We start from the raw sequence: 27,409 nt of genomic DNA, 5'->3' as shown, positions 1-27,409 counted from the left end.
CATGGCAAAATGGGCAAGTCGATTGGTCTTCAGCACTGTTCTGCCCCACTGTTTCTATTCACTTTCTCACCCCAGGCTCCCAGGGTGCCCCACACTGTCTCCCCCATCTCCCCCAGTTTCAGCTTTCCCCCTCTCCCCAATTTAAAGATAAGCAAACTGAGGCACTAAGAAAGTCAACAACGGCCGATCACATTACCCCAGAGTGAACACAAGGTGTATTGGGGTTCAGTTCCATAGCCGGGGGGCCCCCCGACCCCACGTAGCACCTACAACTCAGAACTGCTCTAGAAAGTCAATGGAAGCCCCTACAGTGGTGTGAGTTCAGACCCCATGGGACAGGCTGCAACAGACATACTTTGGGGTGGAGAGGGTCCTCCCAGGGCCCGTTGGATGTCACCACATGGTCTGCTTCTAGAGAAGGCTGGGCTTGAGTGAGGCTGCTTTATCGAAGGTGCTGCTTTGGGTGTGAACTTGAGAATCAGTGCCCTTGGAAAGGGTCGAGGCAACCCACCTTATTCTAATTCCACTCTAGACAGAAGAGGTCCTGGCAGGATTCCCGGCTTGCAGTGTTTGAACCAAACAATTTTGAAAACTGAGTTCAAGACCTGACACCCAAAGCCACAAGCCTTTACAGAGTGCCACAGAGCATGGCCACACTTCCCACCCGCCCCCCCCCCCGACTCCCCGCCCTCAGCAAAGGCAGGAAGGTGTCTGGAACACCTCCACCTTCTCAGAGAGCTGTGCTGTTTGAAGCTGAAGCCTCACTAATTCCGGAACATCAGGAATTCTGGCAAGGTTGAGAGCGGTGGGTTGAGGATCCTTGTCAGGGAGAGACGAAGGATCTTCCAGTGACCTTGGCCAGGGGGGCTCCCCTTTGGGCCTCTGTGTCTTCACCTGTAACAGGGCACAGTGATACTTGGCCCACAGGTGTGATATCTAGAGCATGGAAGGCATTCGCCCCATGATGGCTGGTAACGGCAACTCCATATCCGCCACAGCTCCTGCCTAAGGTGGCCTTGTCCTTCTCCGAGAGTGAGGGGTTGTCAGGACCACCAGCAAGGCCCTTCCTGTCTTCCCTGCATCCCCTGCAAGGGGAGCATTTCACTGCCAGCCCATGGCTGAAGCTGCTGGGGGCTGGGGGGCGGGGGGAAGTGCGCAAGTGGAAAGAACCAGACAAATGAGGGTGCCTCCGCGGTGGTGCCACTCAGAGAGGCTGGCCTCCCTGGAGCCCTCTCCCCACCCAGGGCTGCACGCAGTATGCGGCTCAGCTCCCAGAGGGACGCTGGACAGGTGGGTGCCTGCTCTCTGCTCTGACTCCCGCTGTCTTTCAAAGCCTGACAGGCAGCTGTGAGCCACTACCAAGAGTCAAAGACAGTGGCAGATGGCAGACAGGCAGGGACATGTTTGCCTGCTGGCCTAGTGGTGAGCCTCCGGGGCTGCCAGGCAACCAAGAGACCAGGGCTGCTGGGCTGCCTCTGGCCAGCTGGGCAGCCGGCCCAATAACCAAGATGCGTCCCTTCTACCCCACGGCCCGTGGAGTCCACACTTCCCCAATCCAGGACATGTGGTGGTCATGGCCGGATTCACAGGCGGCTGCCCAGTTGATGTGATTTTGAAGGACGAGGGTGGGGAGACTTAAACTTTGGTTAAACTTGGGGTGGGGGAAGTTGTTCTTTGATTCCCAAGGCTCTGAGATGAGCCATTCTCTCCCGCTGAGCTTGAGATCTGCACTCGGGGAAGAGAGGGCGTTTAAAAATAGCACGGCTGACTTGAATACCTCTGCTCCCTGCCTGCTGCAAGTCAGATCCAATTACTCTGCTGACAAGAGGCTTTTAGCCCAGGGAGCTTGGCATCTTTGATGCCACTCCAGGGGGCCAGATGCCATGGTTCCCTCCAGTCCCTCCTCCTCCCAGTGGGCCTCCAAGAGTCCAGGAGAAAGGGACCAAGGGGATGTGAAGATCACAAATGCACGTGGCTCAGCCCCAGGCCATAACTTAGGCACGTCCGGCTACTTGGCTGTATCTGGTTTCCCCGAACGACACCCCTTGTAATTAAAGTATATGTCACATGCAATATTATTAGTTTCAGGTGCACAACGTACACATTATGAAATGATGGCCACGTTAAGGGTACTTGCCATCTGTCACCACACAAAGTCATTGAAATATCGTTACCTGCATTCCCTGTGCTGTACTTTTCATCCCTGTGACTTACTGACTTTTTAACGGTAAGTTTGTACCTCTTCAACCCCTTCGTGTATTTCACCCAATGCCTCAGGCCCCTCCGCCCCTCTGCCACCACCCGTTGTTCTCTGTGTTTATAAGTCAGCTTCTTTTTCGTTTTGCTGTTTGGCTTTTCAGATTCCACCTCTAAGTGAAATAATATGGTATTTGTCTTTCTCTGTCCAACTTATTTCACTTAGCATAATACCCTCAAGGTCTGGGGTGCCTGAGTGGCTCAGTTGGTTAAGCTGCACACTCTTGATTGCAGCTCAGGTCATGACCTCGGTTTGTGAGATGGAGCCCCACAATAGGGCTCCATGCTGACAGTGCACGGAGCTTGGTTGTGATTCTCTCTCTGTTCCACCCTCAGTCACGCTTACTCTTTCTCGAAATAAATAAATAAACTTAAAAAAAAAAAATCTAAAAAAAAAAAAAAAATCCCAAGGTCTATCCGTGTTGTCACAAACCGTCAAGATTTCATTCTTTTTTTTTAAATTTTTTTGTTTACATTTATTTATTTTTGGGAGACAGAGAGAGACAGCGCATGAGTGGGGGAGGGGCAGAGAGAGAAGGAGACACAGGATCTGAAGCAGGCTCCAGGCTCCGAGTTGTCAGCACAGAGCCCGACACGGGGCTCCAACCCACAAACTGCGAGATCATGACCCGAGCCGAAGTCGAACGCTCAACCGACTGAGCCACCCAGGCGCCCCAGGATTTCATTCTTGAACACACCCCGTCTTGTTCACACTGGGTGAACAGCCCAAATATAGGACCCATGCCTGAGTTTCCACCAGTATAGGCTCAGCCCTTCAGAATGTGAAGACCTTTTCAAGACTCCCCCACTAAGATCCAAGTGAGCCTCTCTGGGGTGGGTGGCTTATCACAGTTGAGGACACATATAGAGTGTCAACTCCATGAGGCAGGACCTCCATTGTCCAGCTCACTGCTGGCACTCAGCAGGTACTTAACAAATGTATATTGAAATGGTCAGTAGTAAACTCCCTCTCAACTGCAAGTGTGAGAAACGATCTACTGATCCAGAAGCAGGGGTCCTATTAATGATAGTCATATGGCATTACGTCACCAACAAAGGCCAAGTGCGGAGGCCCCTAGGAAATCTTGTCTCTTTTCCTTCTGCAGCCAACGCCGCTATAGTTTCATCTTTCGGCAAACTGGCCCCACCTGAAGCAGCTTGCCAGTGACCCTGTTAACCAGCAAACAAACGCTAGACCTGAAACTGTCGCCTGCAAGCCTCACTCCACCTGCCCGTGGAGCCATCCTCTCCTATGTACTCTGCTTCTCTCCCTTGAAATCATTGGATGCCCAGGAAATGGAAACTAAGAGAGCTGTCACTGAGAGAGAAGGGGGGATCTGTAGGGCACGACTTGCCCATCTTGTCTATGACACTTGTCACCTTCTATCCTGTGCTCTGTCACAAGAGGTCTTGTCTGAGCAGTTTCCCCTGGGGGGGAGGCAGGGATTTGGTCATCTGCTACCCATGCATAGCCAGCATCTGGCTTACAGTGGTGCCCAGGAGATGTCTGATTAAAGAATACGTGTGTGTGTGTGTGTGTGTGTGTGTGTGAGAGAGAGAGAGAGAGAGAGAGAGAGAGAGAGAGAGAGAGAAGGGCCCTGTAAACATTACACAAGCACATGTTGCAGGATCCAGGGACTCCTTGCTGACCACTTTCATCAGCCTGGACAACTGAGGAAATGATGCATAAAAGTAGGCTCACCGTGTGCTATGCCCATGACAAGAGCGGAAGGAACAAGAGGCATTTCCTTTCCTTGGTCATTTTACACTTCCTTTGTGACGGATTTCCATTTGTGTGTCAGAGAGGCCCTCCCCCTTAGCTAAGCCCTTGGAGGGTTATTGGTGACAGCTTTGAGTGTTTCTGGGCATGGCTCCAGGTCACCACCAAGATCTAGGCCCTACCAGCATCTTCCTGGGGTGAAATTACCATAAGCATCAGAGCCTCGTTATGCTAAGGACTAGGATCCTTCACCGAAGGCCTGGACAGTGAGTTTGCCCCTCAGTCTCACAGCCTGAGGGACTCTGACCTTCCCAGTGACACACACAGCTGGCTATTCTCCTTTTTCTCCTCCTCCACCCTGACCGTGGGAGGCAAGGCATGTGTTCACAGATGTTGGAATGATGTCAGTTGCCGGCATATCACTGGTAAGACACTGAACACCAGAGACTCTCTCATTCTCGCTATCTCTCTCTCTCTCTCTCCTTTCTGAAATTGGGATGGGAAGCATCCCAGGAACGGAGCCTGATAAGAAGCCCAGCCCAGCTAAACATTCGGTACCTTAAGAAATGAGAGCAGCAGCACAGCAAGACTCTAACGTCACGTAGCCTTAGAGGTGGCAGGTGGCAGGTAGATTGGAGGGCTCGTCAAGGAATCCCACCCACCGCCCCACCACGTGAGTAAGGTAGCAGGGCCCACGACTTGGCAGTAGGATTATAACCGGTGCAGCCACTGTGGAGAGACATCTGGAAATGGACATGAAAATCACAAACACACAACCCCTGGCAATGGCCGCTCAGCTCGGCACCCTACAGCTCAGTGCGTACAAGTCCAGAGAGATACATGTACAAAATGTGCAAGGTAGCTTGTGAGACTGTGAACAACCGGGTGTCCGTGGATAGGGAACGTGTATTCAGAGAACACTGCTGTCATGAGGAAGAATGACCATGATCTCCAGGACGCCTTGAAGTGAAGAAAGCAAGGAGTCTGAAAGGCCTCCGGATCCTTCGTCTCATAAATGGGGAGGTTAAGACCAGGAGAGGACAATGAGTGGCAGAAAGCCACCACCCTGCCACCACCCCGCGGACCCTTAGCCTCCCCACCCAGTACTTAACAACACAGAGGCAGACAATTCTTTCCCTATCGAAATCAAACCTCAGTGTCACTGCTTTAGTGCCTTTCCTCCTGCACTGTCCTTGGCTACAGTAAGGAAGTATGTGTCACCCCCCTTCACTTGCACATAGACATGCCCCAAACCTCAAAGCCTCCTTCCATCCCCTTCCCTCACTGCTCAGAAGATCACACCAGTCAAACAGGACTTGCTTGTTCTAGATTATGGTGGCTTCCACACTGTCTTGTTGTGGTCAGGGTATCTCAGATCACGGTACCTCTTTTTTCCCCCCTTAACTGGAAAACAAATTTGCGGACCATCCTTTCTTTAGGGGCAGTAAGGATATCGATGTTCTTTTTTCTCGATCTTGAAGGTTTGTAGTGATAATGATGGCCGGCGTGTATATTGCACCCAGTGTGTGCCAGGCATGGTTAGATGCTTCTAACATATTAACTCGTGTCATCCTCAGGATTCCACGGTGTGGCTGCCACTATTATTCCCACTTGCCCAGTGAGAAAACCAAGGCACAGTGGGGGCAAGTAACTAGCCCAAGGGCAAACATGAGGGAGGACATGGCCCTGCGGGCAGATAGGCAGTGTCTAGGGAACTGCGACTTGAAACAGAAACCACCAATTGCAAAGAGGCCCGTGTGATGATTCATAAAACAGAAAAACGGCACAGCGCAGACTAGCTAAGCTCAAATGCTTTGACACCAGCTCATCCACACCCATCTGTTCCAAGAGAAGCCCACAGACAAACTGATCTGACGGCAAATCCGAGCAGGCTTGCGTGTTCTAAAGATGTGACTTCTGACTGTTCAGCAACCCACTAGTTTACCGACTCTGATCAAGACTGTGCTGGGATTCTTTCCAGCCCCCAAACTCTGGGTGCACCCCTTCTTTTTTTTGATATAATTTACTGTCAGATTGGTTTCCATACCACACGCAGTGCTCATTCCAACGAGTAGGGTGCGCCCCTTCTTTAGCGCCCTGTTTGGAGGTGCCCCGCAGTTGCCCAGGATGTGTGCCCTCACTTGCTGCCGCAGGCTAATACCCCTGACTGGGTTGGGCTACAGGTGTTCCCGCTGGTCTTGGCCAGTGGGTTTTGACGCAATAGACGTGGAATTTGAATCTAGGAAATCAGGTTGTCCATGCTGAGTGTTTCACCTCTAGAGACCCTCTCCTGCCTCCAGGCTGTCATTATAGATGCCGTGGGCCAAGCTGATGCCAGTCAGATCAGCCCGAGACCAGCTCTGGCTGAGCAGAGAGGAGGTAGGACTTGGCAGATTTCCTTCCTGGCCTCTTTACTATTCCTTGAAGTAGACCTGAGATTCCTCCCGCTCCCCTTTCCCTGAATCAGCAGCCTCCATCACAGCACCTCGTTCGGCTACCTTCATGGTTCCCTGCTCAGCCCAGGACAGGTGCCACCCATCACGCCTGACTCCAGCTCACCGCTCCCACTCACTGAGCCACTTCTGGGCCTCCATACATATTGGAGCTTTCCTGTCTCCAAATATCCCCCCAGGGTATCCCCCCCCAAACTGAAATGCAGCCCCCTTCTCCGACGTCCATCTTCCAAGACTTCAGTGTTCAGCCACCATCCCACCTCCCCCAGGAAGCCTTCTCTGACTCCCTCACCGGATCTTTGCCCCCCCGGATTGCTGAAGGCGCGATCAATCTCTGTGTTTCTCAAAAGGGAAGGTTCCCCGAAGCAGCATCACATTTGTGATGACATAATGCCTGTGATATCACCCAACTTTTTACCTGAGTGGATCTTGTCACCTTACCTAGAATATATGCTCCTTCCAAGCAGGAGTTCCCTGACATGCCTCAAGACATCGAGCCCAGGCCCAGCAAGTGCTTCCCTGCCCTTAATTTTTAAAATCCAGCTATGAATAGCAGCTGTGATTCATTTTTTTCCCCATGCAAGCCACTGCTGGAGCCATGGGTCTGGAAACAGCCTCTGCATTAGAGGAGATTAACCTTCAACTTCAAAACAAAAACAAACAACAACAACAACATCAACAAAATCAACAAACTAACCAAGACCTCATCTGCCTAAGGAGAAAATCTATAAGGAAATACACAGACAGGTTAACATGGTCTTGTTGGGTGATGGAGTCAGGAATGATATTTTCCAAATTTCTTGTTACATGATTTTATAACAAGAGAAGAAGTAAAGGCACAGGCTGATAATAAAGATAGCATGCACCAAAGAGAGAAAGCCCACGGGAGCAAGCCAGACAGAGCTAATTCCCAGGCCAGGCCAGCCCGAGTGGCCACACTCGGGTGGGGTGTCAGGAGACTGGCTCAGAGGGGACACCTGCTTCCTCCAAAGGCCTGGGGGGTCTGAAGCAGAGGCCCAGGCCAGAGGTGGTGTCCCGCCCTGTGGGGTGAAGGCCACACACGCCCTGGGAAGGGAGGCGGTAGCCCCCGTTCACTGAGCCCAGTATTTCAAATAGATCTCAAACGCTGGGGAATTCAAGGCAGATCAAAGGATGCCCAACTCTATGCGGTAGGATGCAATTTATATATAGTCCTCATTTCCCCCAAGAGCTGGGAGAGGCAGGGGCAAAAGTCAGGTTTGAGAAGGTTTTAGATAACTCTTAAATAAGAGCTCCATAAATAGCCATTTTTAAAGGGAAACTAGGCTGTTCAGGGACAGAAGGAGGGTGATATCAGCAAAGACAAGCACGTTTGGCCTCCCGGTCCGCCTCAGGGTTCTGGGCTGCATGCCGCGTGCCCTCACTGCCCACTCCCAGGCACCAGCCAGGCCCCGCCCCAAGGACGGCAGCTCCTCGGGACAGGACCAAAAGAGGCCCCCCCCCACCCAACATCTGGCCTCACTGCTGTTGGTAGGCCCTGTGCCCAGGCTTCAGCTCAGGCCCACCTCTGATCCCACTGTGATCAAATGTGTCAGCCTGGGCACTGAGCACCACCCCCTGACCCAGATCCTGGTGTTCTAGCTCCTAACCTGCCACCACCTGGCAGGGTGACCCTGGGCAGGGCAGGCCTCTGTAAATGAGCCACATGAGAGGCTCTCTATGAATTCTTCGAGTTCTAATGCTTCGTCCCACTGCAAGGACACCCTGGTTTCCCGGAGGCCTGGGACTGAGGACCAAAGGGCTGCACATCCTGGAGAGGCTCTGCTCCAGCTGGCCGGCCCCAGCCAGCACCCATGAGGTCAGTGGCGACTAGAGGTGGGGAGCCAGCCCAGGTGGGGGCCACCTGACAGTGGAGCCACTCCCCTGCCCAGGACGCCCAGTCCCCAGATGGTGGCTGCTCTCTGAGGAGGCTGTAAAGGGCTGGCTGTGCAGAAGGAGCAGTTTCTGAGCAGGAAGGAGATGAGAAAGGGGACACATGTGTGTGAGGCTGTGTGTTTAAATGAGTGTATGAGTGTGCACAGGTGTGTGAGCAGGAGTGAGTGTGTGTGGATGAGGGGAGCGTGTGAGTGGGTTGCATGAGTGTGTGGGTGGGTGAGGGTGTACACAATGTGTGTGTGTGTGTGCTAGTGTGTGTGTGTATATGAGGGGAGTGTGTGCACGCACAAGCACGTGAGGGTAGTGAGGGTATGTGTATGTCAGTGTGCAAACATGTACAGGTGCGTGAGTGTGTATGGAGGGAGTGTGCATGTGCGTGGAAGGGGCCTGTGAATGTGTTTGTGGATGTGTGTTGAAGGGATACGTAATGTGTGTGTAAATGTGTTCCAGTGTGTGAGTGTGTCCGATAGGAGTGTGTAAAGATGTACACGTGGGTGTGGGTACGTACGTGAGTGTGTGGTTATGTACAAGTGTGAGTGTGTGGATAAGTGTGTGAAGGTGCACACGCGTGTGGGTGTAGGTGTGACTGTGTACACGTGTGTGAGTGTGGACACGTGAGGGGACCGCGTGGTGTGTGTGGATGAGTGTGTGAGGGCATGAGCATGTGCACAAATCGCAACGGAATCTTACTGGGTGGGAGAAAGGGAGATTCGTTTCGGGGAAGGTCTTACATACAAATAACTCTAGAAAACAGCTCTCCTCCCGGAAGTAACCCCGAATCTCTGCAGCCAGCCCCAGACACTAAGACGTCAGCCAGCGTGTCCCATGACACGTCTGAAGCCACCCATCCAAATCAAATTTATTTCCCCTCCCACCTGTTCCTCCACCTGTCTTACCCCTTGGGGTACACAGAACCCATCTGGACCCATGGCCAGGGCAGGGACCTGGGAACCTTCCCAGGGTCACCCCTTGTTCCCTCTCTCTCTCTCTCTCTCTAGCACCCTTTCAGTCCAATCCTCCACCCACTTCTCTTGTTTCTGCCACCTCCCACCGACACCCCAGCCCCCTGTCTCAGCTGTGCCTGCGGCCCTCACAGTCCCTCCCTGGGCCACCACCGTACCCCTCACCCACCCCACCACCTGCCTGGTGGGCCCCACCCTGCGCTCTCTGGGTGCCAGCCCGCCGGCTCGCAGAACTCCGCGGCTCCCACCACCTGCCTGCCTGCCTCCCTGGCCGTAGGCACCTCCCTCGGCCACTGCTATTCCTGGGGAGCCCCCCGAGCTGAAAAACCTGGCCTCTCAGCTGCCCCCACGGCTAAAAATTCTCTGGGATACTGAACAATCACTCGACCTCCCTGTGTCCCAGAGAGAGACAACCCAGGCTGCCACACTGCCCACGATAGATGTGTTTGAAATAGTCAACTCGTTTCATGAATCAGATCCTATGTAAAAAAAGAATTACATGATGAACTTCATCTCTCTGAACATTTGAGTTTGGCCATATTATACTCGCTGTAAGTTAAGTGCATCCTGGAGCACAGTGGAAAGAGCACAGACTTTGAGGCTGAATGGAGCTGGATGTGGAGTCTGCAGATATCACACAGACATTCCAGCCGTGTGATGTAACTTCTCTGAACTTCTCAGTTTCCCCAACTCAGAAACGGGGCTGAAAATCTCCTCTTCATCGAGTTGGAGGAAGGTGGAATCATATAATGAATGCTGAATGCATTGCATATCTGACACAAAACAAGTGCTTACTATTAGCTTCCTTCTGTCGCCCTTTCTCCTGTCCTTGACCTACATCCACCAAATTACTTAGAATTCATTAGAGTTAGAAGTTAAGAAGAGTAAGGCAGCCAGTCGTTCAGCACATTCACTGGACACGTGTCTCTCAGCTCTGTTAAATTGTAGTGCGGCATGGGGAAAGGACTTGCAGACGAGACCACAGACCTGCTGAGCAATTTTGGAGGAATCACGCATAGCAGCAGAGGGCCAGACATTTCCGACCATGAATTGTGTTTAAATTTTCCCACAAGGAAAAAAGATGAAGTCTAGAAACTTTAAATTGGAATCTCAAACACCTTGACAAATTTTTAATGGGTTTCGAAATGGTTTGTGATCCCTTAAAAAGGGAAGGGGGAGCAAAAGGAGACTGACAATCACTAGGGGCCAGTAGAGTTCCCTAAAGAACGAGCCTTTCTGATGGGGTTACCTCGGTTGGGAGATGTAATGGATCTGATTTTCACCAGGCATCTGGCACATGGCACAAGGAGGCGTTCTAAAAATATTCCCTGCAATGAATGAATCAGAAAATGGAAGAAGACTGTTATAAAATGTTTGTAGATGAAATGAGAAATGTAGTCTGGGTAATAGATACTACACTCAGGTAAGCTGGCCCAGTGAGTGTCGGTTAATGTCAGTCTACAGGAAGTGGGGAAGGGAAGGCTGTCATCAGGGGCACACCAAAGATGTCAGTGCTTAGCCTTGGCCAGGTCCCCGTTTTCACCAACTACGTGACTGTAGATCTACCAGTCAGGCTTATCACGTCTGAATATACTCTAACCTGGGAGGGATAGACTTTTTTGCTGGGCTACACACTCTGGATTCCAATGACCCAGAAGCATGGACAAATCAACAAGGTGAAAGAACACGGGCAGAGATGAAGGGGCCAAGACAGTTCAAAAACGCCTGAAGGCTGGAGGGGAGGACTGCCTGATGGCACCCAAGTTAATGTGAGGTCAACAGAGGCCATGAACGTGACTCGAAAAGGCTAGCACGATCTTAACATCAGTAATTCAATTCATGACAGGGAGACCAGAGGAGGTGCTGTGCAGCACCCTAAAACCCCAGGAAGGTTCAGAACATCAGGGAACGCTGAGATTTGTCTTCAAACACCAGAAGGGCTGTTCCTTGGCAGAGGGAACACACGAATTCTATACAACACAAGAGGCTAGAGCTCGGGGTGAGCAAATAAAAATACAGGATGCCCAGTTAAATTAGAATTTCAGGTAAGCAACAAATGGTTTTTAGTATAAATATGTCATGTGCAGTATTTGTAGAAGTATGTCACATGCAATACTTGGGACATACTTATACCAAAAAAAAAAAAAAAAAAGCCCTATTCATCGTCTATCTGTGATTCGAATTTAACTGAGCATCCTGTGTTTTTTCTGGCCACCAAATGAAACTGGGGTTGGAGAGTAGAATGTAGAGGGAATATAAGTTTGCAAAAGCCCATGGCATGGAGGGTGTTCTCAAGGAGCAGCTGATCTAATAAATGAATTAGTCGAGAAGAACCAACCAGCAGGGAACAGATGCTTTCACAGGTATATACACGTGGCAAAACTCATCAGACTTTACACTTTAAATACATGCAGTTTATGGAGCATCACCTATACCTCGATAAGTCTTTCTGTAATAGAGGAGGAGACCTCCTGCAGAGAAAGCTAAGTCCAAAGCCTCCCGCTGGGAATCGAGGAAGGGTTTTGTGAATCTGCATCAGATCTGCGGTTTCCAATCCTTCTCTGGGTAAATAGATCTCGCTGAGAGTCCTCCCTCCCCCCAACCCGCCCCACAAAGAGCAGAAGAAGGCAGGCGGCCCCTCCCACAGTGCAAAACCCCCACTGTGGCGGGAGATGCGTGCTGTCAGCTAGACTCCGGGACCTGGATGTGCGTCCCGCCCCCCATCCCCCCCACCCCCGCCTATTTGAGGAGCAGGAGGAGACACTTCCAAAACCTCCTCAACTCAAAGGCCCATGGCACCCGGAAGCCCCCTGGAGGGGCTTGAGCCTCGGGGGCTGATACCGGTGGTTTGCAAGGGCAGCCCAGAAGGTGGTGGACGTCTCTTAAGGCTGGTTTAGTGGGAAGATGGCTGGAGAGAGGGAGAGCCAGCTGCCTTCATGTGTTCCTTTGCTCCATCCTCTGACCCTGGCATGGCCCAGGAGGAACAAGGCCCTGAGTAGCTGGGTGACCATGGGCAAGTCACTTGGCCTGTCCAAAAGAGGATAAGGGTTTTACTAAGTTCCTTTCATGCCTTCATGCTCTTGGATCCATTACAGAATGTAAATACATTGCATCTTCATTCTTAATTGAATGACACGGAGAGGTCAGAAAAATTCCGTAATAAGGAAACGGTGTCCTTGAGTGACGGCGGTGGCTGCAGAAATGGAGGTGGGGTGCAATGCTGCGTGCCGCCCTGACTTCGGCTGGGATGTGGGCCGCTGACCTGCTGAGTTTGGTGTGGCCTGTCCAGCCGGCCGGCTGCTGGGAGACCCTGGGCCACGCCGGGGCCAGCATGGCAGGTAAAGTGGCTCCCCAGGTAACGGACCCACTGGCCCAGGACCTCTCCCTCAGACAGAGCCCGGAGGAGCACTGGGTGAGCCTTTGTCCTCACCTCTGCGCAGGGCTGAGTAGGGAGGGCCCTGGGGACCCGGGCCTGGGCTTCCCATGCCCTCACCTGCCGCGTCACATGGCCCTGAGGCTCTCGGCCTGCATGCAAAGTCCCTCCATCCTTGCGGGAGGGCCAGGCCTCCCAGCATTTCCAGTACAAGACTTAGCTTTGATGGTGGCAATCTCTGCCTCTGGCAGCTTTGGCCTCGCTGTATCCCATCCCCATCCCCATTCCATCCCACCTGCCCATCTAGAACCTGCTCTCCCCAGTAGACCCAGAAGGGCTGAGTTGTAAATGCCTCCATGAGCCCTGATCCCGAGCCCTCACCAGCACATTTCATTCTAGCAGAAGACCAAGGAGGGAAAAATGCAAACAGAGAAAACAGGATTTGGCCCTCAGGAGCACGGTGACAGGGCTGCTGAAAGCTGGCACAATTCAGGCTGTGTTCAGACCTAGGAAGACGACAGAGCATCCCCGACAGACTGTCTGACTCGGCCCACCACACTAAGAGGCACATTGACGCGTCAGGGAATGTTCTGAACAGCTGGGGACTTGTGAGAACAGGGAGGCGTTCTGACTGCAGAGAAACGACAGTGCATAGGCAAGGTTCTTCCCCCATTTCTGCGGGTCACACAATCTTACAAACTGCCCATTAACAGACTGAGGGTCCCCGTTCGATCTGAGCCTGTCGGAGAGGGGACCAAGGCCATAACAGCACTCTTTTAACAGGCCAGGAAGAAGCCATTGGAGTCCCTAATGAAGCCACATCTATGCACCGGGAACTTGCTGGGTGCCCAGCCCCTCTCCCAGGGAACACAGAGAAGTGAGCAGTCAGGACCCTGCCCTCGATGTACTGGCCAAGCCCAAGTACAAAGAAGGCACCCAGAGACTGCCCATATGGTCCAAGCAAGAGGCTCAGAAGAGAGGAGCCAACGAGAGGGGTGATCAAGGAGGGTCAGAAAGGCCCAGCCCATTTTTAGAAGTCTGAGCTAGAGAGGGACACCAGGACATCCAAGCCCCAGGAAATGAAACCGGGGGAAGGCTAGGAGGTGGGGTGAGGGTCCAGACGTGAGCATGGGGTGCTCTCTCTGAGAGTCAGAGTGTCCAACACCGAGGGCCTGAAGATCAGAACAGCCAGGGTCTGGTCCCATATCTGCATTCCACTAACCCGGTGGCTCAGTTTACTCATCTTTAAAGTGGGTTGCTTGCCCCTATCACCTTTCAGGGTGGTGTACACAAAAGTGCTTTGGAAAAGCCAATCACAATGTAGAATACAAGGGCTCAGCATCAGGGAATTGGAGAGAAAACCAGAGAAACAGTCCAAGATGAGACAGAAGAACAAGAGTAGATCCTGGACAAGAAAGGAGGTGAGTTGATGAGTGCCTGTTGAATCTGGAACAATCTAAGCGTGTGCCCTTGCCTGCTGTTAATGAGGGCGTCACCCTAGTCCACTATGATTAGTTATTGCGTGAGCCATTTCCGGTCTCTTCATCTCAGTTTCCTCACCTGTAAAATGAGATGCCTTCTGTTTTATAACAGTGCATGATTCTGGAGCTCTCCAGGAGTCCTCCAACGGCGAGAATGGGAAGAGACAATATTTGCCTCTAGGACTGGCTAGGACTGGTCTGAAGCAGCATGGGACACTGTCATTGCCAGCTGACCCTTCCTTTCATTGCCTCCCCTTCTCTGCCTGTCAAAGCCTGTCCATCCTGTGTCCCAGTGCCCCCCGGACTCTGTTCTCTGCCACTAGTCAGCAACCACAGCACATTAGGTAACCAGATAAAACAGGCTTTTCCTGGGGAGTCACATGTCTTTGCCCAGTTCAAGTGCACACATTCCCAGGAGGCCTCGCTGCCTGGCCCCGTCTGGCGAGGAGTATTTGATGGAAAAGGGCATCCCAGTTCTACCATCCATTTCCACATGCCCCTGGGCAAATGCTTCTTTTCAGGAGTTCCTTTGTCCCCATCCAGGAAATGGGCGCAGCTATCCCTGCTCAGCCAATATAATAGGGCAAAAGGGAGTTGTGGGGAAAACCCTGTAGTTGAAGGTATTTCACAATCATAATACATGGAAGCGTAGTAAGCACCCACCCCACCCAAGAGCATCAAGCAGAGGAGCGGGGTCACTGCATCTGGGGTATTTGGCCTCTCCTGCCATGGGCACCGGAGACCGCGACGGCAGGTATCAGGCTACTGGTCTCCACGGAGCCCCAGTGCTGGACTGTGTGCTCTGGGTCACACAGATCACACAACGATCCGTGTCCAACGATCACAGTGGACCCCCACCATTCCAGACCCGCCAGCCCACTGTGCCACCACAGCTCACGCTCTTCTCCAAGATTTCCCCACCCGCCCTCGCTGTCCCCCAGCCCCGGTGTCCCGGCCGCACGATCTGACTGTCCATCCCTGCTGGCTAGCAGTCTCACCTGTGCCAGGTTCTTGTCCCCACTCACAAGGGGACCTTGGAGATGAAGGGCTGCATTTCTTCTCCGGGCCATCCACAGCTGCTGGCAAAGGCTCAGGCCACCACATGCACACTCAACATATAACACCTGGTCTCCTGGTATTTATTCTTCCTTCTACCTGTCCCCTCTCTCCCACCCTGCCACCTCCCCATGACCTCACACACACTCACACACACACACACACCTCTGCCACTTCTCCATAACCACACACACACACACACACACACACACACACACACACACCTGCCTCCTCCCTGTAACCACACACACCTGCCTCCTCCCTGTGACCACACACACACACACACACACACACACACATTCCACACCGCCTGACCTAAGTGACTGATATGGTAATCTCCACTCTCAGTCACCACCGAGAAACCACACACACCGGCCTGATTTACTTCCCAATCTGGAAGGAATCCCACTTTACCTCCTGCCCTAGGCCCTACTCCTGAGATGTGGGTGGAGATGAGAGGGAGGACTGATATCTCATTAAGACCCCTTCCTTCCTCCTCCAAGCTGGAGAGCAGGAAGAGGGGACGCCTCAGGCACAGGCCCGCTTGGCCAAACGAAGCCGGGACTCCGGGCCTGCCCGGGGGAGGCTAACCTCGTTGACTCCTGGCAGAAGGCAGCTTCCTGTTTCTAAGAATCTGGGGCTTTGAAAGTCTGTCCCATCCCGGCTGCCCTTACACAGACAGCATTGTGGTAAATCTCGTGCACAGTCTCAGATTTCCCTTCCAAAGCTCTGAGGCTTTCAAAGGAAAAGGGAAGCCAGCAGGCTGCCGAGACACCCGCTGGATTTGGCTAAACTGAACCACTTGGAACAATCAGCAGAAAATCCACCCAACCCACATGGTGCCGAGAACTTGGGAAGAGTTTCCAGAGACCCGGGCCTCTGCATGCCCTTCCTTGGGTGGCCCAGGCTGTCGCGACATGGGTGTGGTTTGTAAGACCAGCACTTCCGAGGCTGGATGGATGCTTTCTCAGTCACGTGCCCCATGAGTCACGTCCAGCCCTCGGTCTGTGGTGGAGACCTGGGCAGATCTGACTCTCAGAGTAAGTAGGGCTAAGCTCAATAGACAGCAGGGACAGAACAAAGACCACTGAAATCAGGTTATGTGATTTCAGTGAGGTGAATTCGTTGAATTAATCTCACGCTCAACAACTGAGAACCTACTGTGTGTCCGGCACATGCTAGATGCTCAGAACTCAGAGGTGAACAGAGCAAGGAGCTCGCCATCCGGAGGGGTGACAGGAAATCTGCTCTGCCTCCAGGCAGCCACAATTTCTCTGCAGAAGCCTGAACCTGCTGACATTTCCCTTTCCTCTCTCACTAGCAGGGCCTGGGCTTCCTGTGGCCTTCCAGAAAGCCAGATGAACTCTCTGAGAGAAAGAACACAAAAAAGGCCTCAGCTGTCCCCTCTCTTACACTGTGACTCTGCAGTCACTCCATTAGAGGCAGAGTCTATGTCCGCACCCTAGAATCTGGGTTGGCTCTGTGACTTGTGGCCGATAGAATGAGGCAGAAGTGACTGTTCTAGTTGTAAGCCTAGGCCTCATAGGGCCCTGCACATTTCCTTTTCCGTTTCCCTCTCTCGGATTCCTGCCCCACCATGTGAGCAAGTTAAAACCTCCCGCACAATGAGACCAAACGGAACAGAGCCAGGACAGCCCCGGTGGCCAGGCAGGAGCACAGACATGGGACAGAGCCCAGCCAAGGGCAGCAAACCGCACGCGCACACGTGGGCCTCCCTGAGACTTCATGAGGCTGGGTGCACTGCGGGGGAATCGCGAGCTCCAGCAAATGATTCCGGTGCGCGGCTGCTGGTGTTGGGCTACTTAGTGCGCAGCGTGATTGCGGCACTCGAGATCAACACAAGGTCCAAAGCTAGCCAGCCCCACTGCAGAAGGAAAATAGGTTTACCACTCGGCTACTTCTTCCCATCCCTGCCTGGCCCCAGAAAGCCTCTGAAGGAAGAGAATTCAGGGCTGGGACCCTTGCAGTGAACCTGTTAGCTCACTTTTCTCACACCCAAAACTTGAGCATTTTCCCAGGTGACCCCTGGCTCCTTGGAGCTTCAGAGAGTGAACAAGATCTCATCTCACCCCCTGCAGCAGGAATCATGGCTAGAATCATGGTTAAAGTCATTGACTTTGGGGCGCCTGGGTGGCTCAGTCAGTTAATCGCCTGACTCTTGATTTCAGCTCAGGTCATGATCTCACGGTTCATCAGTTAGAGCTCTGCATCGGGCTTTGCGCTGACAGTGCGGAGCCTGCTTGGGATTCTCTCTCTCCTTCTCTCTCTGCCCCTCCCCTGCTCTGTCTCTCTCTCTCTCTCTCTCTCAAAAACTAAACTGAAAAAAATTAGAAAGCAATAAAATAGACTTTGGTGTCAGCAGACTCAGGTTTGGGTCCTGGCTTTGCCATTGACCAGCTGCAGAAATGTTGCTTAACTCAGCCTCAGTGAATTCATCTGTAAAGTGGAGGTGATCATCCAAGTTGGTCCCTCAAGGCGCTACGTGTGATGGTATGTAAAGCCACAAGTTCTCAAGTGGAGGCGATCTAGCCCCTCAGGGGACACTTGGCAATATCTGGAGACATTTTTAGTTGTCACAAAGTTGGGGGGACAGGTTCTGCTTACTGGCATCCAGTAGGAGAGGCCAAGGATGTTGGAAAACATCTTAATGATGCCCCCGGGGTAGCCCCCACTATAAGGAATTATGCAGCCCCAAATGTCAACAGTGAGACCCCAAGGTGTCCAGCCCCAGTCCCTGCACACACCAAACAGCAGTGGAGATGGTCACACAGCCCCTGGGGAAGTGGGGTCCAAGGTCCCCTGTATTCCTGGGACGTTCCTGGCAAAGCGGCAGGAGGAAATTGGGTGCAGATGATAGTTATCCCACCTCCGTCTTTGAGTTCATCTACCCCGTGTGTCTGTAACATGGGATCCCAGCCAGTCTGGATGGAGTTTAGGTTTCAGCTTGAGTTCCAACAGGGGGAGGACATTTCTGAGTTTCTGGCCGTCTGTGACCAAAAGGTAGCTGTCTTCACAAACTAAGTGAGAGGTTGTGCATGGGATTTATAGCACTCTTGAGCAAAGTCCCACATGAAAGTTGATGTTAACTGAATGTTGCGGGTTCCCAGAGATACCTTGTACGCTCTGCTAGAGCATCTGTTTTTAAAGAACTAGTCTGTAATGAAATACACTGGAATCTTCCTTTGCTGATTAAGAAGGCCTTTGGCTCCTGCAGGAATAATCATGGGACCACTTATTAGGATCCACAGTTGTCCTTGCACAGGGTCAGGGACGTGAAGGGAAAACTCTGCCTCCGGGGACTCCTGCTTTTTGGATTTGGGTGGGCTACGGAGGGTCCATTAAACCCCAAATAGAAGTAAGTAGGAAAACGCCCCCAGGATAGTTAGTTGTGGATACACGTCGAGCCACCTGAGAGACTGCATTCTATCTGATCAATCTGAAGCCTCCCCCACTGTAACCATGTGAGGAGATGAGCTGGGAGCCGAATGGGGAAGTGGATGGCGGGGTGGGGTGCAGGGAAGGATGGGGACTCAGGACCCACAGAAGTGAAAGTCCGGAAGAGTCATTAGGGTGTCAGCCAGCAGACAGAGGGAAGGGGAGAGCCCTTCCCAGCAGAGACCAATCCAATGTCAGGGACACCGGGCAGGCCAGAAGGAAGGAGCCCTCTCGGTGTGGGGCAGTGAGCTGGTGTGGGGGGCTGGGACACACGAAGGATTCCAGGTCAGGGCCCGGAAAGATGACCTCCTGTGGTGAAATCAGGACATGCACTTGATCACCTGAGGTTCATATTCTCACCCCATTTAGAGTCTGTCTTTCTGCAGGAGCCCCTTCATCATGTCAACATCCCTAGTCATTTGCACCTAAGTGAGAAGAAGGTTCTGGAGGAAGGAAATGAGTGCGAGTCTGGTTTGCAGCAGGGTGTGCCCTCCCCATGCCCTGGGGATGCTTCTAGGCAACAGAAAGCTACAGCAAAAGGTGGAGGCACCTAAGGCCACTCTCCCCGCCTCCCATAATGCCTGGAGCCAGCGCCTGGAGACGCCTACAACCCCACCAGGCGGCAGGCACCGTATCTTTTCCAAGCCTTGCACCAACCAAGATTCAGAGGTTTAACTAACAGCACAGCTAGCGTGTGGCAGAGACAGGCTTTGAACCCAGGTCTGTCAGACTCCAGAGCCCTTCCAGTTTCCAAACTGCAAGTCTACCCTGTTTTCTACTTACTGGGCCATCGCCCTATAGACCTCTGCAGACTAGCTGACACTCCCAGGAATGGGAAATGGTTTCACTGGGTGGGAGGTTTTAGAACCTGCAGGTCACATCAGGGTTGGACAATCACTTGGAGTGGGGTGACAGCAGGTCTGAGACCTCACATTTGGGTGAATTCAACAGCACACGGGCCAGCTCCAGTCCTACCCGGTGGGTAGAGGAGGGGCCCGTGGCGGGCAGGGCATGAGGCCACCACGGAAGGAGGAAGCCTCCCAGCTCTGACGACTGTGTTTCTAAAACCCTGGGGAGAAGGGAGAACAGGGCGCCCTGGGGGCTGCCCTCTGGAAGGCTCTGGTTAGGCATCCTACCTCCTAGAGAGAGCTGTCGTCAAGGAGGAAGGTCACCTGGTCAGGTGCTGCCTGGCCAATGGCCCGGGGCCCCGGGGCAGCCCTGTCACCGGCGGAAGGCCCGCCACAGCCCAGAACTGTCCGAGAAGATTCATACCATGAAGCGCTCCTCAAATTTAACTGGATGTTGTCAGAATGAAACCAGTGGGCGTATCCTCTTGACAAATACGAGAATTCATAACACGGTGCCCTTTTGTGCTTCTGCTTTTAAATTCAGAGGCACAATTTAAGCAAACCTGACCCATGAAAAATCTGAATCTGTGAGGCCGACAGAGAGGACGTAGCTCCCCACGTTGGAAAGGGCTCATCCTGCGCCCTTGCTGTGCAGCGGGGGGGGGGGGGAGGGTGAATTTGGGGGCCCCTGGGTCTCTGTGCCAGTGATGTGAGGAAGCTGCTTCGGGGATTCCATTTTCCCTCGAGCTCTCAGGGAGCTCGAACATGGCGGTTCTCAGTTCCTGGGGCTGGACCCAGATGGAAACAGGACCAGGAGTCACCACCTAAAGGCCAGGGCCATGCATCTCGCTGCACTTCAGTTCCACGGAGGCTCCCTGCTCTCCTGCTCACGGCGTGATGATGCTGGGGGCTGTTCCTCACATAGGCCCCGTCCCAAGCTGGGTGCCTGGCAGGGGCATAACAGAGTATTGAATCGAGGGCCCTGGCACTCAGAAGGGAGAGAATGAAGTGGCCAGGGACAGTGTCTCCATCAGCCCCGAGGCTGCCCCAGCACCTGCCCACCTTGACCTCATCCCGTGGCTCCTCCCCTGTGAACTGACCCAGCCCCCCACACACAGGCTCCCTCGGGCAGCTTCTGCCAAGTCTGTGTTCATGGGCCCAGCAGGACAGGGCTATGGCCACAGACAGCTTCGCACGTGCCAAGGGTGGCTTTCAGGACCCAGCAAACAATACCATACTGAGTGTTGTCCCCTCCCACCAAGTATGGTCAACAAGGGACAGCAGGAGGGCACTGAGGGCCTTATTGTGGGGTGGACACGTAGGGCCATTCCCGGCAGCAAGTAGTCCCTGGCTGAACCCAGTCAGATGCCCCACTGAGCAGTCAGGAAGGAGAGAGGTGAGCGCGGGCCACTGTGAGCCCAGCCTCTTTAGGGAAGAGGCAGGCTGAAGGTGAAGGCCAGTGAGGTGAGGGGCTGAGAGGGCAATGGCGTGGAGGCAGGAACAAAAGGAGGGGTGTGTGTATGTGTGGGCGTGGGTGTGGTGTACGTGGGTGGGGGGCAGGTGTGTGTTGGGGGCCAGGCTGGCGGAGGGAAGCGAGCAGCAGACACTGTTGGAGATGGACGCGGCCGGGCCTGCAGCCGGTGGCCCCAGTCGGTGCTGTGCAAACTTATTTTAAACTCCAAGAGACCAAACGGGGCCGCTTAGGTCGCAGGGCAGGTGGGAGAGTCGGGTTGCGCCAGCCACCTCTGCCCCCGCGGGGCCTGCCCAGGAGGCTCCCGGGAGCCCCGTGTCTCCCCAGGGCACAGGTGGGGACGCACGGAGTAGGTTCAATACACATCGCACGTGAAGACACGGGGCTGGAGTAACGGCAGCAACGTGAGTGCCGTTGTTTCTGAGAGCATGAGTGCGCGGTGAGCCTCGTCTCTACCTCTCACGACCCGCGGGCACGGCCGTGTCATTCCCCAACAGAGACACAGCCCGCAGTGCGGAGCAGGGACCAGACTTGCTCCAGGATCCATGGCGCTACGAAGGCGTGAAGTCTAGAACCCCAGTCTCCCGCCTCCAGACTAAAGAATGTAACTCATGTGAAACACACCCCACGAGGAAGTGCTAGTGAGCGGCGAGCTGGAAATGACCAAGGAGCGTTGGTCCCCCCACTGAGGGAGCCACGACCGGCCCCGTGTTTTGTCCTCGGCCCTGTGAGGCAGCAGCTCTCGTCCGCAGCCCCCCAGCCGGCAAAAGCAGATTCAAAGCCAGCCCGTCACGCTTGGAGACCATTATGAAACGTGAAGTGTGCACATTGTGCTCACTGCTTTCAAGAATTCCAGCGACGGCTCTCATAAATGGCAAGTCAGTCAAAATCCCCCTGCAAGCAATAATCTGCCATTCACCGTGGGCTCCCTAAATGATTCATAGCCATCATCTGGTTTGATCCCCACACCGCTATGAGACATCATATGCCCATTCCACAGATGAGGCAAACGAGCTACCAAGACCAAGGGCTCCCGGCTCAGCAGTGATGCAGCAGGAACCTGAGCCCAGGCTAGCCTGGAATTCTGAGTCCCGTTCTCCCGCCTTTCCTTCGTCTCTCCTTAAGTGCTTAAGTCCACACCAGAAGTGCTCGTGAATGGGGGCGGATGGATTCATCGTCCTATAGTGAAAAAAATAGAAGAAACTGGCCTATTTCCATCCCTCAGAGAAGGGTTAGTGTTCCGTTTCACAGGAAGCCAGAAGTCCACAAGCTTTAAAATCAAGCTCCACTGAAAATAGAATCTATATGCCAGAGCCTTGTGAAACCAGCCCCACCACCTGAGGACACAGATGCAGTGACCCGGCTCCAACCTCTGTCACTTGCCGTCAGACCAGTGATGGCGAACGCAGTTGGTTTCCTAAGAGACCCCCACCCTGGCTGAATCTCCCCCTATGCCCCATTCCTATGCCAAGTCCACCCTAAGGGGCGTGGGGGGGGCAGGAAGAAGAAAGAATCATAGGGTCTGGCGATGTTAGGGAAGGCTAGGGGGCTTAATCCCAGGGGAGAAAGACAGGGGAGAGTTACACTATCCCTCCCTCCACCAGCTGTGGGCGTCCAACTGGGTGGCTCCTGTCCACCCCACCTCCCTTTCTGTGCCTCCAGAATGAAGGGCTTGAACCAGATGACTCTGACATGCTCTGCTTCCTATACATAGTATGTGTCTGTCCCAGGGGAAATGTATCTAGAGCATTTAGAATTTACAGTGACGTTTCATTTATCAGCCTTGTTGAGAAAGATTCACATAAGTGAATTTTCCCCATGATACAAACTTACCCATTGAATCCCCATCATTTAGTATGGAAATCTTTCCTAAATGCTCACTTAGTTTCCTAGTTCTTTCTAGTGGCTAAATATAACGTATCCTCCCCTATTTCCTAGTGGTCAGAATTACCCAGTGGTGAGTTGTGATAAGGATGAGGGTGTACACAGTTGTCCCCGTGATAGGTTCTGCCATCCCCAAGCCTGTCCTTCCCCTTCCAACTGGTTGCTTTCAACCTATTGTTGACTGGGCACCAAGACTGGTAGAACTCTTTGTAAACTAAGAGTCAATAAACTATGAGAGAAATCTAAGACCCTATGCCCCAGAGTTAAGCATGTGAGCTCCATGAATGCTATTTCAGTGTTTTGTGTCTTTTTTTTTTTCTTTTTTTATCTCTGTGTCCTTAGATCTGTTTTTGACCGCCCCTAAGTGGGGTGTTAAATTTTCACACCCACCTCCTCCACACAAACATGTCTCTGGGTTCTCCAGGTTTACCCCTCACTCTGGGGAAATGACATTTTCTTTGATTCATCCTAAAACCACCTTCCAAAAGAGCCGCTTTTTCATGACTCGGATCTGGTGAGCAGGCTGTTGCCCACCCCACCACCCACGCCCACCTGAGGAGCCGACACCCCCAGAGCAAAACGAAGCCATGAAGTCAATGACCCCCGCAGACCCCAACTGAGGGCAACGCCAATTAGTGCCAACCCGCGTCCTCCTGTGTCCTTGTTCATGGCTGAGGCACACCCCGAATCCAGAGTGCAGGCATCTTGCCCACCCCCCCCCCCCATGTCTTTCTGCTCATCTTGCAGGTCCCAAAGTGTGTTTCAGGAACACATTGTGCGGCAGGACTCAGCGGCTTGTATGTCGCTGAAAGGGTCCTAAGACCAAATGCGTCCAGGAAACAGGGGTAAAAGAAAAGTTCCCGGATATTCAAGCCTGTAACGTAACAGGTGAGTGGTGAATCTTCCAGGTAGAGGGGACATTGCATACAGGATATGTCAAACTTACCCAGCCAGGACCCAAGAGTCCCTTGACAAGGCCACCTTATCATGCAGCTACCCTCCTTCACCTCCCCGCAATAATTCCAAATAACCATCGAGCAAGCCTCTCTCAGCCTCCTGGTCCTCATGGGGCAAATGGGGGAGTTCATCTAGATTGGGAATGGCAGGAGGCATGCGTGGGACGCTAAGTGGTGCATACGTGGCAGGTGCCAACAAGAATCTGGGAACATCCCAGGCTGCCGTGCGGTCGGAAGAATTCTAAAGCTGTCTCCAGGCTCAGGAGGAATACCCACCTGGCCACCGAGGATGCCTGCCCCCACCCCAGGAGCTGGGCTGGCAGCCGGCGTGCCCCCTATTGGCTGTCCCTGTAACTAGAACCTAAGGACACCTAAGAGTCTGTTTTGGGGGGACCTGAACTTGGGATTTCAGAAGCCCTCAATGGCAGAGACTGGAAGCCTCTCCAGTCACAGAGGCTGGGGTTTCTGTCTGTTCCCATCTGGTGGGTCCTTGCACCCCTCACTCAACCTGCTTGCTCAGCTCCAGACCTCCTCCCGTTCTGATGTCCTTCCTTCCCACCTTCGGAGGACCCGCACTCGGGTGGAGTTGGAAGCACACAGTTTCCACGTTTTACACAACCTCAAGAGGACCTAGCACAAGTCTCTCCGCTAGAAGCCCTGAATACTGCAAGTCCTATACAAATGCCCCGTCCACAGAGGTAAGCGCTATTTTCATGCCAGACTCACTCCCAAAGCCTCCACTGTCTTGAGGAGGGCTGCTTCCCCAACTTCAGGGTAGCCCCCGGGGCACTGGAATCATGGCATTGAGGTCAGAGGGAGCAACTTGGTTTAATGCAGGAGCTTATTTTAATTTCCCACACCCACTGTGGAACTCCCCAGAGGTGGGTTCTGTCTTTTTCACATGTGCCCTGGCTGGACACTGAAGTTGAAAACCACAGTCATCAAGAAACTTGTCTGCTGAGCTGGCCAGACCAGAGCCCTGCGCTAAAAAGGCACATCAGGGGGCGCCTGGGTGGCTCAGTCGGTTGAGCGTCCGACTTTGGCTCAGGTCATGATCTCGTGGTTGTGAGTTTGAGCCCCCGTGTCGACAGAGCCTGGAGCCTGCTTCAGACACCGTGTCTCCCTCTCTCTGCCTCTCCCACCTCACACTCTGTCTTTCTCTCAAAAATAAATAAACATAAAAAAAATTTTCTTTAAGGCACATCAGGACCTCACTGCAGCGAGACCACCAGAAATCACTGTTTCTCTGACCTGACCCACTCTTCCTTGGGGATTTTGCGAGAAATGAATTAGATGAGATGTGTTTGCAAAATGCCTGGTCAACACCAGCACCCAACAGTACCCATAAACATCAGTGTCCTTGCTCCCCTCGGCTAGTGCTTAGCTGCTCTGTTGTTTCTCAAGCCCTGCTCACCATGCCAAAGGTTCTAGAAATCGGAAGGTGGAGGGCTCCCAAAAACTAGTCTGCTGGGGGTAGAAGGCAGGAGGAAGTGGTAGGAAGGGAAAACGAAATCTTCCTCTGAGAGCTTCAGGCCCAGGCTTTCACTCTACACCCTGGATCTTTCTATCTACAGAAAAGACAATCTCCACTTAACTGACGGCAGCTGGGGACAAGGAACAGGTTTGTTTTTGTCCACCGCTACCTACATGCTTGGCTCTTAGTAATTATCTATTGGATGGATGGATGGAAGGATGGATGGAGGGATGGATGGATGCATCTGGGGTCAAGTCATACGATGCCACAGAAAGAGAGTTGGATTCTTGTTCTGGCCCCAACACTTGCTGGCCTTGGAAGAAAATTGATATTAACCCCGCTGAGCCACTGCTTCTTGTCAAATAATGATGGTTATATCTGTCCTGACCTCATCATAGCAGGATGACTACATATCTGGTGGCTATTTGGTAAAACACCGGATCATACAAATGCCAGAGGTGATGATGATGACAGTGACAGTGTGGTTGATTCAAGAGGTGTCAGAGTCCACAGGCCCTGGTATGTGGATAGGGGGACTCATTCAGCTTTTGCCTCTCCAGCGTGGGCACCGAGGCAGCCAGGAGAAGGAGGACAACCTGTGGGAGCCCATTTCCTTCTCACCCATGAGAACATTCCCCCCCGAACTGATGGGCCAAGGCATTTGCTGCCAAGGCCCATGAGGCTGTGGGTGGAGCCCAATACCTCCTTTTGGCAAAGCCAGAGGAAGGCCCAGATGGCCTGGAAGCTTCCTCCTGTAGACACGGGGTCTATGTCACCAGAGCCCCAGAGCTGGCAGACACCATCATGATGTCATCCAGCCCTCTCCTCTCAGTTTATGGGGATGCTATGACAGTCTTCTTGGCACGTATTCATAAAAACAACTCCTCCAGCCCCAGGCCCTTCGCTGGGCTCAGCTGAGCCCAGCTGAAACATCTGTCATTTACAGGGGGCGGGGGGAGAAATCACTTTTCCAGGTCAAAGGCAAACACTGATTTATTCATTAATTACCTCCAGGGGGTCCTGCCAAAACCATAAGAGAGGAGCAAGAGGCTGGGTTGGGGGAGTGGCAGAGAACCTCTGGAAGGAGGTAGTGGGCTCCCAGTTCACACTCCAGAGGGTCAAAGGTGACATGTTCAGATGAAGGGCTGTGGGGCTTGTATTTAGGTTTTCTCTCTGTGCCTTTCCTTGTTCCTCCTTTCACCCGTCAGCAGAGAGGAGAAAATCTGGGAATTTAGAAGCTCCAGGCATGGTTCTCTGTCCAGTAGGGTCCTCAGAGCCAACATGGAAAGCTCCCAGTCTTGGGCTCAACATCCTTGTACATCACCTTGCTCTTTAGAACCCCTTTCTGTGTTCGTGAGCGTGCACACAAGTTCCTAGTTCTCAGAGCACCTCCAGACAAGATGATCTGTCATCAGTCACTTACGCCCAGCTGTGAAGATGCACCCCCCACTCCCATCTCCCAAAAGAATGTACAACATCTTGGCCTGGCCCTCTGTAAGTCTCATTTCTGTGCAATTTGATTTTGGGCCCAGGAAGAAGCCCTGTAACTCATGAGGTAAAATGGGCTTCTCCTGGCCCCTGACATCACATCACCTGGGCAACCATAGTCTCCAACTCAAGAGACAAGAGCTGGCACCAGTATGGGGAGTAGGATCTCAGAGGACATATGCCAGTGGTGGTTGGACTATCTCCCATCGAGACTTCAAAAGGTTTGCCAACCAAGAGGTTGAAGGGGCTCTGGAGACTACTCTGGAAATCTCCGAGGGGGAGGGAATGGGGCCGTTACATGTAGATGTGCTGTCTGTGCCAAGCACAAAGATGTCCCGCAAAGGGGGAGTAGGACCGAAGCAGCAGTGGGTGCACCCTGGCTCTGACCACATCTGCCCGTGGGGAGGGGAGCCATTTTCTAATTCACGCAAAGGTGCAGAACGGGCTAGCCTTGGCCCCAAGTGGAAAGCGTGAAAGGTAGAGACGGACCCCTTTTCTATCAGAAAGCCGTGCTCCTTCAGAGCTCCTGGGTGAGTGGGCTTGCTTTCATGGGAGGTGTTGCGTGTGGGCCTGTGTGGTGGGGCAGGAATAGGCGAATATATGTCCGTGGGAAAAAC

At 53.0% G+C, this 27,409-nt stretch overlaps 1 protein-coding gene and 1 long non-coding RNA gene across 3 annotated transcripts in view; one reads left to right on the top strand and one right to left on the bottom strand.

Annotated features, from left to right (window-relative positions):
- The window catches only part of ARK2C (arkadia (RNF111) C-terminal like ring finger ubiquitin ligase 2C), a 110,775-nt gene that overhangs the window by 38,845 nt on the left and 44,521 nt on the right, over positions 1–27,409 (bottom strand). The window lies entirely within an intron of this gene.
- LOC113602254 (uncharacterized) lies at positions 6,758–11,777 on the top strand. The gene is made up of 3 exons (XR_008291429.1): positions 6,758–7,176; positions 8,167–8,266; positions 10,254–11,777. It is a non-coding gene; the product is annotated as an uncharacterized LOC113602254 (long non-coding RNA).

Source organism: Acinonyx jubatus, chromosome D3 (genome assembly GCF_027475565.1).
Source record: "Acinonyx jubatus isolate Ajub_Pintada_27869175 chromosome D3, VMU_Ajub_asm_v1.0, whole genome shotgun sequence".
In the NCBI taxonomy this organism is placed as follows: Eukaryota; Metazoa; Chordata; class Mammalia; order Carnivora; family Felidae; genus Acinonyx; species Acinonyx jubatus.
Note: the sequence above shows the minus strand (reverse complement) of the source record. Positions and strands in the feature narration are given on the sequence as shown.